Here is a 9,161-nt window from a genome sequence, read left to right as displayed (position 1 = left end):
TGAACTCCAGCCTGGGTGAGAGCCAGAACCCCTCCCTCTAAAAAAAAAAAAAAAAAGAGAGAGTATGGTTAAGATACCTATTTCATCTGTTGAGCTCATGTTCAGTCATAAGTATCTGGCCTGGCTTTTTTAATCTTCCTATACTTCCTAGGGGGAAACAGTCATAACAATCTGATTAAGTGAGGTTACACACAATATAGAAAGACCAAAAACTACTGAAATAAGGTAACAACAGGACAACTTTTCTAAATCTGCTTACTACTGAAAGGATGGCCACAACACTAAGGTCCTATAGAATCACATAGCTTAGCCAGCAAAGGAAGTGTATGTGCTCTTATCAGCAAGAAATGATACGCCTCCATTCCTGGCAATTCATATCAAAAATAATTTGTCAAGCTGCACCAGACAGAGCTAGGACCTTTTTTTTCACATAGGTGGGTAGCCTTCTATAGGCCCTTTAGCATTTATAAGTTGTAAAAGGTATTATTGTGAGGCTAAAAAAATGTTAGTCTATTATGTATGTAGCAGTAATATTTATAAAATGTTATATAAGTTGTAGCCTCAAAAGACTCATTTCAAGTTTCTTACTTGGTTATTAAGTATCGCACACTGACAAATAACATGTAAGAATAAATGATAAGAAAGTTCATGCAGATTCTTTATTTATTTTAAATCCAATTTTACTTTTTTAAAAATAGAGAGAGGGTCTTGCTATGTTGCTCAGGCTGGTCTCAAACTCATGGTCTCAAGGGACGCTCCTGCCTTGGCCTCCCAAAGTGCTGAGATTACAGGCATGAGCGACCCCACCCCGCCTCATGCAGATTCTAATTTAAGATAAAATATCACCTGAGAAGTCCCAGACCCTATATTTGAACTCAGTTTTCCAAATAATTCCCTAAAGAAGAAGGGCCTTTTAGCCTACTCTAATTCTATTTTTATTTTGCTGATTTTCCATCACTTTTACTGATCAATGATTTCTGTTTAAACTTTTATATACTACTCCTTAAATTAGAAACAATTCAGATAAATTTATGGTTTTATGCATATTTACTTAGCAACTAAGTTGATTCTGAAAATTGGATTTTTTTAGGAAGACAGAAAGAATGTTTAGTAGAAAAAGCACTGATTTGGGAGCCAGGAGGCTTATAGTAAAGTGTTTACACTTTAAGAATGAGCTAAACGTATAACTTAAATCAAGTGCATTGGCTTAATTATTGGAACCTCAGTAAAGCATATGTTTTCTCTCAAATATGCCCTTTCCCGTCAGTTCAGTAGGGAGTGGGCCAAAAGGGAAAATCTGAATGCTAACATATATGTAAAACATGATGGGAAACTACCCTCTCCCTTCCACCAAAACAATGCATGGAGTCGTGGATTTTAAATAACAGTAATTATTCATATGAGACTCTATACCAAAAAGGGCACATAAATAATTCACGTATTACTAATACCTATGGAACAATAGGAATATGCACAGATTAGGGCAAAACTAGCATTTTGTTTTTTTAAAGGTTATGCTACACTGCAGTCTGAAGTAGTATTCTTAAAGTTCAAATTACACATTGGGTCCACAGATAATACACAAAAACTGATTTGGGATAAATGAGCCCTATGGATGATCTCTACAAAAGCAACATCTGGGCCAACACCTACATACACTCACCAGAAACTGCAGCAAATACTAGCAGAGCAGGTAAGCACAAAGGAGAACAGGAAGATGGCAGTGTAACCTGGCTACACCATTGGAAACATTCTGATGAATGCCATCCATGAAGACAAGCACACACTACTACTCACAAAATGGTAATAAATTCATATACATCCTCAGGCATTCCCAATTAGTGAAGAATTATATTTGAAGCCTACTTTAAAATAATAGGGGCTGACCACAGTGACTCACGCCTGTAATCCCAGCACTTTAGAAGGCCAAGACGGGCTGATGGCTTGAGCATGCAGATTGCTTGAGCTCAGGAGTTCAAGACCAGTCTGGGCAACATAGCGAGACCCCTGTCTCTACAAAAAATACAAAAATTAGCCAGGTGTGGTGGGGTGTGTGCACTTGCAGTCCTAGCTATTCAGGAGGCTGAGGTGTGAGTCTTGCTTGAGCCCAGGGGGCAGAGGTTGCAGTGAGCCAAGATTGCGCTACTGTACCCCAGCCTGGGCAACAGAGACCCTGCCTCAAAAATAAATAAATACATTAATTAATGTAATCCCCCATCCATCTATTTTCAATACAGGGCAAAGCAAAAAGCATTTCCATGCATTTAATCTAAATTTTTCTATAAGAATACATTGTATGTAGTTCTTTAAAAATAGATTTTTGCTCATTTGCCGTAATTTTTTTAATTTGATGAATTGAAGTGGTATTCCTTAACTGCAATTTCAAGACGTTTTTCCCTACGGGCCAACAACCCACAAAATAAAATGCCACACCTGAAGCAATCCTCCAAATTTACTATCCGCCATTAGCAAATAGAGCTTTAACTTTTTGGGCATCACAGGGTCTTTAAGATGCCTGTGCCTGCTGAGACCTTCTCCCTAGAAAAATGCAGTAAACACATCTTGTTTCATAGGGCTCATGGACTTGTTGAACACTATACATAGGCCACAAGTAGAATCTATTGTCTACCTGAGAATATACTATTATTTCGAAAGTCTCTTAGGAATTGGCAGCAAGGAGTGTATGTGCAATGGGTACAAATCCACCCAGGGTTTTGTAGTTGTGATATTACTACTATTTTTGGTGGCCTCAACTTTAATAGAGCAGAAAAACAATTGAGGTTAGCAAATAGCAGTGTAAAGGATGGATTCAGCTCATTGGGAAGAAAAAAAAATTCTGCATACCCTGAAGAAAGAGAAGCTTCTTTTCAGTTTCCAGAGAACCAGAAGGACCATCATTTAACTTCTGATTAACTTTGAGTATGATAAGTAGGAAATGTCTTTAAATGGGGTTAAAATTAATAGACATTAGAAACAGAAACTACACTCTTATTTAAGCTATCAGTAATCACTGATGGCTAAATGTTATTAGTATTGTTAATAAGAGGGAAATTCAGTTATAAAAATATAGCACAATACTCTAAAATTTTCATCTTTGTTTAAAATACTTAGAGGCAGTGTAGTTAAATGCAAAATATTATGTCAGTTATTTTGTACACCTGAAGGACTGTTTATAAATGTTTCTCATGTACATTATCACACAAATATTATTCTAGAATACTTGAGTTCTACATACTACAAATCATGTTAAAGAATCATAGCACCTTTAAAAAACTGTTTACACTGAACTGTTGGATAGAATTTCCCTTAATGTATAGCAGTAAGTTTCAACAATTTACAGTGGCTCAGGTTGAATATCTATTTTGATGCTATATATGAAGAGTCTGATATGTTTTCTGAGAAAAGCAAAAGCTAAATAAATTATTATTAAGTCAACATTACTGACTTATGTAGTTATTAAACTATATATACCTTCATGAAACCTAATTATTACACAGTTTTGCATTTCAGCTTAATTCCTATTTTATTGTTTTGCCAACAAGACTGCCAACTCCTTAAGCATTACAGCTAGTCAAGAATTAAATCTGCATTAAATACAGAATTAATTTGTCTTTGGGGTTTAATTTTTTTTAATTAATAGCAAAGTGCCATGTCAAGAAGAGTCAATGTACCAAAAAATTAAAACAGAAAATCAAAATTCATTAAAACAATTTCTGTTTGTTTGCTCAGTAGTATATTTTTTACATTCACTGAACATTGCCTTGCCTTTCCCATAATTAAAAAGTTAATTATTGGAATCATATTTTTTGTAGATCCCAGTTTTCAAACAATGTGATTTAAATGCTTGTTATTAACATTATTACAACACTTTGAGTAACACTGATACTAACACTAAAGTGATGCTGTTTTGTACATAATTAAATTTGTTACCATTCTAAACAGAACTTTAAATTTAACTCTGTGGTAAAGACCCTGCTTAAGTAGTAAAAGTTAGGAACCCTCCAGTCTGAATATTTTTATAACCTTTTTTGTTTTAAGAGACAGAGACTCGAACTCCTCGGCTCAAGGGGTCCTTCTGTCTCAGCCTCCTGAGTAGCTAGGACTACAGCTGTGTACCACTGTGCCCAGCTTCATTATAACCTTTTAAAGGTAGCAGTTAAGTTCCTTGAGGGTCAAGTCATTCCCCCTCCCCCCACCTCTTGTCCAAATATTCAAGAAATATTTACTCAGTGATTTAGTAATCCCACCTTTAGTTACAAATATATTTATTACTAAATATAGATTATCATTAATAAATAGTTCCTTGGTTTAGTATCGTCTCTTAAAGTTTTCAGAAGCTATTAAATACTATAAACTGTGTATAATGAGCACAGTTTTTAGACAACTTTTCAGTGATCAAAACAGAGGAAATGAATAAGAATGGACAAATGTAGCAAATTAAACCTATAACAGTTTTAAAAATTCTGCATTAAACAACCCAAACAACTAATAAAATCAACTCCTTGTCAAAAGTACATCTGGGAATGCTTCTCCAAAATATATTATTATAATTGCCTAAAATTTAATTTTTTAGTTGTCTTATTAGAAAGTCTTTAATTGGGTTGGCCGGGAGCGGTGGCTCAAGCTTGTAATCCCAGCACTTTGGGAGGCCGAGACAGGCGGATGATGAGGTCAGGAGATCGAGACCATCCTGGCTAACATGGTGAAACCCCGTCTCTACTAAAAATACAAAAAACTAGCCGGGCGAGGTGGCCGGTGCCTGTAGTCCCAGCTACTCCGGAGGCTGAGGCAGGAGAATGGTGTAAACCCGGGAGGCGGAGCTTGCAGTGAGCTGAGATCTGGCCACTGCACTCCAGCCTGGGCGACAGAGCGAGACTCCGTCTCAAAAAAAAAAAAAAAAAAAAAGAAAGTCTTTAATTGAAAATTATCACTTAAAAATCAAACTGGATTTAATGCACAAAGCATAATCTCCAATATCTACTGAAAATAATTTTTTTTAAAAATCCCACATTTCTGATTCCTTAAGAGAAAAAAAAATTTAAAAATCCCCCAAACTTATCAGACTTTTTCAGGCAAATCATTCAGAAATCTATCTATAAAAGACTCAGAGTATATTCAGGGCATTAAAATTACCTTACTCTGAAGCAGAATAAACTATTTCCTTATCTTTTAAAAGCTTAGTTATCAATACTACTTAGAATTACCATCAGAGTGCCTGTATTCAGAGTACCCTAATCTGCAGCAGAATAAACTATTTCCTCACCTTTTAAGAGCTTAGTTATCAGTACCCCTTAGAATCACCATAAGAATGGGAGGGCTTCATCTAGGATTTGATATTGTAATCAAAATTTCAAATCAGACAAATTAGTCCACATAAAAAAGTACAGCAATAGGTACAGGCAAGAGAAGTCATGAAGGCATTCTCAAATCTCGCCAAAGAATTTTTCTCTAAAATCATCTTTCAGGAAATACCAATTTAACTTCAATAGCCTTGTTTAACGATTCAAACTATTTTTTAAAATCTTAGAATAACCTAAAATCCCAAAATTTCTCCACTGAGTTGGCATACCAATTCCTCAATTTAAGTTATTTCAGCTGTTGTAATCATACACCTGATATGCTTGATTTGAAACTGGGTCGTTTTTTAAGGTTTAGTTGAATGAGGGAATTATTAATTTATCACAATTTCCAGACTAATATTAAAACTGATGGTAAGAATGAAAAATTCAAATAAAATAACAGAAACCTCTAATTACGGTGTGCAGCGTTTGCAGTTACAAAAGCAACACTTTACATTTTTCCCATCATAAGGACTTTGTCACCAAAATAGTAAACTATACAAATTGGATTGCAACAATTTCCACTGTTATTGGTAAGTTTTTAATAGGAACACTTTCCATTAATGCTTGAAAACTACAAACTGCATTTTATTTTATATCTTGTCAAATTAATTGGAGAATATCTATTGTAAAGCTGTCAGCACATCTCTAACATTACTTTGCCAGGATCCACCTGCTCTATGCTGCCCACTATAGGAAATGCAATATGGTAATAAGAAATATAATAGAAGGTTACTTTAGTACAATCTCATAAAAAATATACTCTGACTCTACTTCGATGCTAAATGTGGTGTTCTTGCAAGAGATACAGACTGATTAGTGGCCATCAAATTTATCAACTCTAAAGGACATCAGTAAGAACAGACAGGACCAGAAATTTTATCTTGGTGATCCACATGCCAGGATTGGCGCAGCAGAGGATGGAGTGTGGAACTTAGTGATTGAGGTGCAGCCTGCAGAAATCTCAACTTCTGCACCAGAGATTAAATACGAGGATCAAAATCAACATAAGCTACACCCCTTTTTAAAAAGTCATGTAAACACAAATGATTGCTGCAACTGGAAAACAACATTTAAAATAAATTATTCTTGTGATGCATATCTGTTTCAACAAACCTTTCCTTAAACCTTTACGTTACTCTTCCAAGCAAATACCGTTAATAGCTTACTTTTGTCTTACATTTTTCTAATCACAGGAAAATTGAAACGTAAGTAATCTGATAAACATCAAGTTTTACGTTTATGCTTTTGACCGCAGGGTATACACTGTTAAGAATTTAAATTCTATTCATCAGATATACTTTAGGACTCCATTTTGAAGATAGCCTCTTCCACAGAAAAGGAATTTTAAAAAGTCCATTCTCCAGTTTCTCATATCTTTTTTTTTCCAAAAGGCTTTTAAACATTAGTATCACTCCAAGTCTTTAGCCTTTGATACTTGCTCTGAAAAGCAAAACACACTATTGTATATGTTAGTGTATGTACACACACACACATTAATAACAGTGACTTAAAAGTGGCAACCGCCTCTTGAAAAGTAAAAATGTCATCCCTCCATTCTGCCCTTAAATCAGAAATAAAGACAATAGATTTGCCCACTGCAGACTGGACATTCTAAGTCTAGCCTGAGACAATATTAACATTCTATCTTAAGTCCCAACTTGGACGACTTAAATTTCAGTGTACGTGCCTCCGTTCCCACTCTTGCCCCATCAGCTCCATCAGCACCGTCATCCGCAGCTCGGATCCCGGCCGCCACCCGCTAGGGCCGCCGGAGTCCGCGAATACCGCCCGCTCCTGGCAACCGAGCTCCCCGGTTCCTGGCCGACAGCGAGTTCCTGGAGCAGCAGCCTCCAGGGTTCCCGAAGCCCACGATTCAGGCGAGCGGTGCCGACCGGGCCGTGGACTGTGGCATTTTAAAACTACAGAAAAGTCTCATTGCACGACAGGCGCGGCCGAGGTGGCCCAGGAGACCCTCCAAGAGATCCCGGTCAGCTGCCGGGAGCGTGGAAGAGCAACCAAAGCCACTAAGGCGCCGCGGCAAGTCCCCGGAGCAGTCACTTCAGCTTTCCGTTCTCCCTCTAGTTACACCCCACAGGTTTCTGGCGCTTCCTTCGAGAAAATGAAAAACTAAAAATGCGTAGAGGTGGAAGTCGTTGGTATTTTCCGTTTAATGTGATCCCCCAGGCTCCATCCCTTAAGCAGAGTTTCCAAACTCGGATGCATCCTCAGCAGAGGTTTTCCGTGTTGACAGATCTCTCACCTCCCACAAAATGGGGCCGGGGAGGCGGCCGCTGTCTCCTCTATGGGCGCCGCCATTTTGTGAGGCGGCGGCGGCGCGGCGGCAGGAGCCCGGGGTGTGTATAATGGTTGAATAGAATGACCCCCTCTAGGGAATCCCCGGCACTGACGGTTACGTAAGGGGCTGTGCGCAAGTGCGGCGTTTAGGGAATCCGCACAGCCCGGGCCACGCAGCTCCGAGCCCACATCTCCACTCCCCCCTAAGAGGACGGGTGGGGGAAGGGACAGCTGACCGAGTGCTACTAACAGCAGTCTCACCCCTAGTCTCCCGCGGCCGCCGAGCTTCTCCACCTCCCGGGGCCGGGTCTCCGCCCCTCACAGGCTTCCGAGACACTCACTGGCCCTGGGGTGTCAGGAACTTCCTAGCCACAACCTTATTCCGACCCCACTTAAGAGACAAACTTTAGTTGGGAAATAAGTCCATTTCCTAGAGTGAGCAGCGGAAGCACGCTGCACTATATTACATAATTTTTCACCTCCAAAGCAATGTTCCCATTGGAACGACTACCTGAAATAACCCATCCAGACCCTTATTACCCTGTGACCTCGCATTAGGCAGGGACTTTGCCCGTGGTGGCCGTCACTAAAATGGGAATAATAATACGCTTCACGTACTGTAATCTTAACATTTGTAGCAAAAAGCCGGCTCCAACACCCTTCGTAAATGCAAATTTAGGTGATAGTATTTGTTGAGATGTTTTGACTATCATTTAAGCAAATGGTTTTTTTAACTTTCAAAAATATTTTAAACGAGGATTACATTTAAGACATGTGAAAGCAAGGAAAAATGTTTTATTCGATATTTATTTTAAACGCAGCAATCTTGAAGAGACCTTACTATAAAAATGTAAACGTTAATTATTGTCGAAGTTCGACAGATTGCTTCCCAACCAGTTTAGTTAGCTTGCATAACTTTGGTCATAGAATAATCCAGTTTGATATGTGAAGCCAACCAGCGGCAAGATGGATTAAGAGCATTACTCTATTTCCACAGAACTAGGACAGACAATTCACAATGTATTTAACGTATAGTTTGCTAAAGTTAGCGTGTGGATAATTCATAGAAAATGTGCTAACCAGGCCCCAAAATACTAGCATAAGGCTCATAAAAGCCGATTCCTTTAGACTTTACAAAAGGAGAAGGTAACAAATTGACTTTATTCCGATCTGTGAATGTTGCGTAGCGTGAGTAGCTGCCCCAGTGAGCTTCCTTTCCCTTCAGAGCGCCACACCGGTTCTATCGGGCGGGCGGGGACTCCGAGGCGGCCCTTCTAACAGCCGGGCCGGGGACGCGAACATCGCCTCCACCCCTAACCCTGGAACAACCGGTAGTGGCCGTTTCCCCGCGCCGCCCCCCTTTCCGCCGGCTTTGTGTGTGTGTGAAATGTGCGGCACATTGCAGACGAACCCTAAGCCCGGCGAGCCGAGTCTATTGTTCCCCGCGAGGAGCTGCCGGGGCGGTGTGGAGCCAGGCGCAGTGCCGCGGCCGGCCCTCGGGGGTCGCTGTGTGGCACTGGCTGC

The 9,161-nt window shown here is 39.4% G+C and overlaps 1 long non-coding RNA gene across 1 annotated transcript; it reads right to left on the bottom strand.

Annotated features, from left to right (window-relative positions):
* Positions 1-5,861: 5,861 nt before the first annotated feature.
* Positions 5,862-8,034, bottom strand: LOC105507555. The gene is made up of 2 exons (XR_001001121.1): positions 7,030-8,034; positions 5,862-6,310 (listed from the first exon to the last, which is right to left on the bottom strand). It is a non-coding gene; the product is annotated as an uncharacterized LOC105507555 (long non-coding RNA).
* Positions 8,035-9,161: the final 1,127 nt, after the last annotated feature.

This window comes from Colobus angolensis, unplaced genomic scaffold (assembly GCF_000951035.1).
Source record: "Colobus angolensis palliatus isolate OR3802 unplaced genomic scaffold, Cang.pa_1.0 Scaffold150, whole genome shotgun sequence".
Lineage (NCBI taxonomy): Eukaryota > Metazoa > Chordata > Mammalia > Primates > Cercopithecidae > Colobus > Colobus angolensis.
Note: the sequence above shows the minus strand (reverse complement) of the source record. Positions and strands in the feature narration are given on the sequence as shown.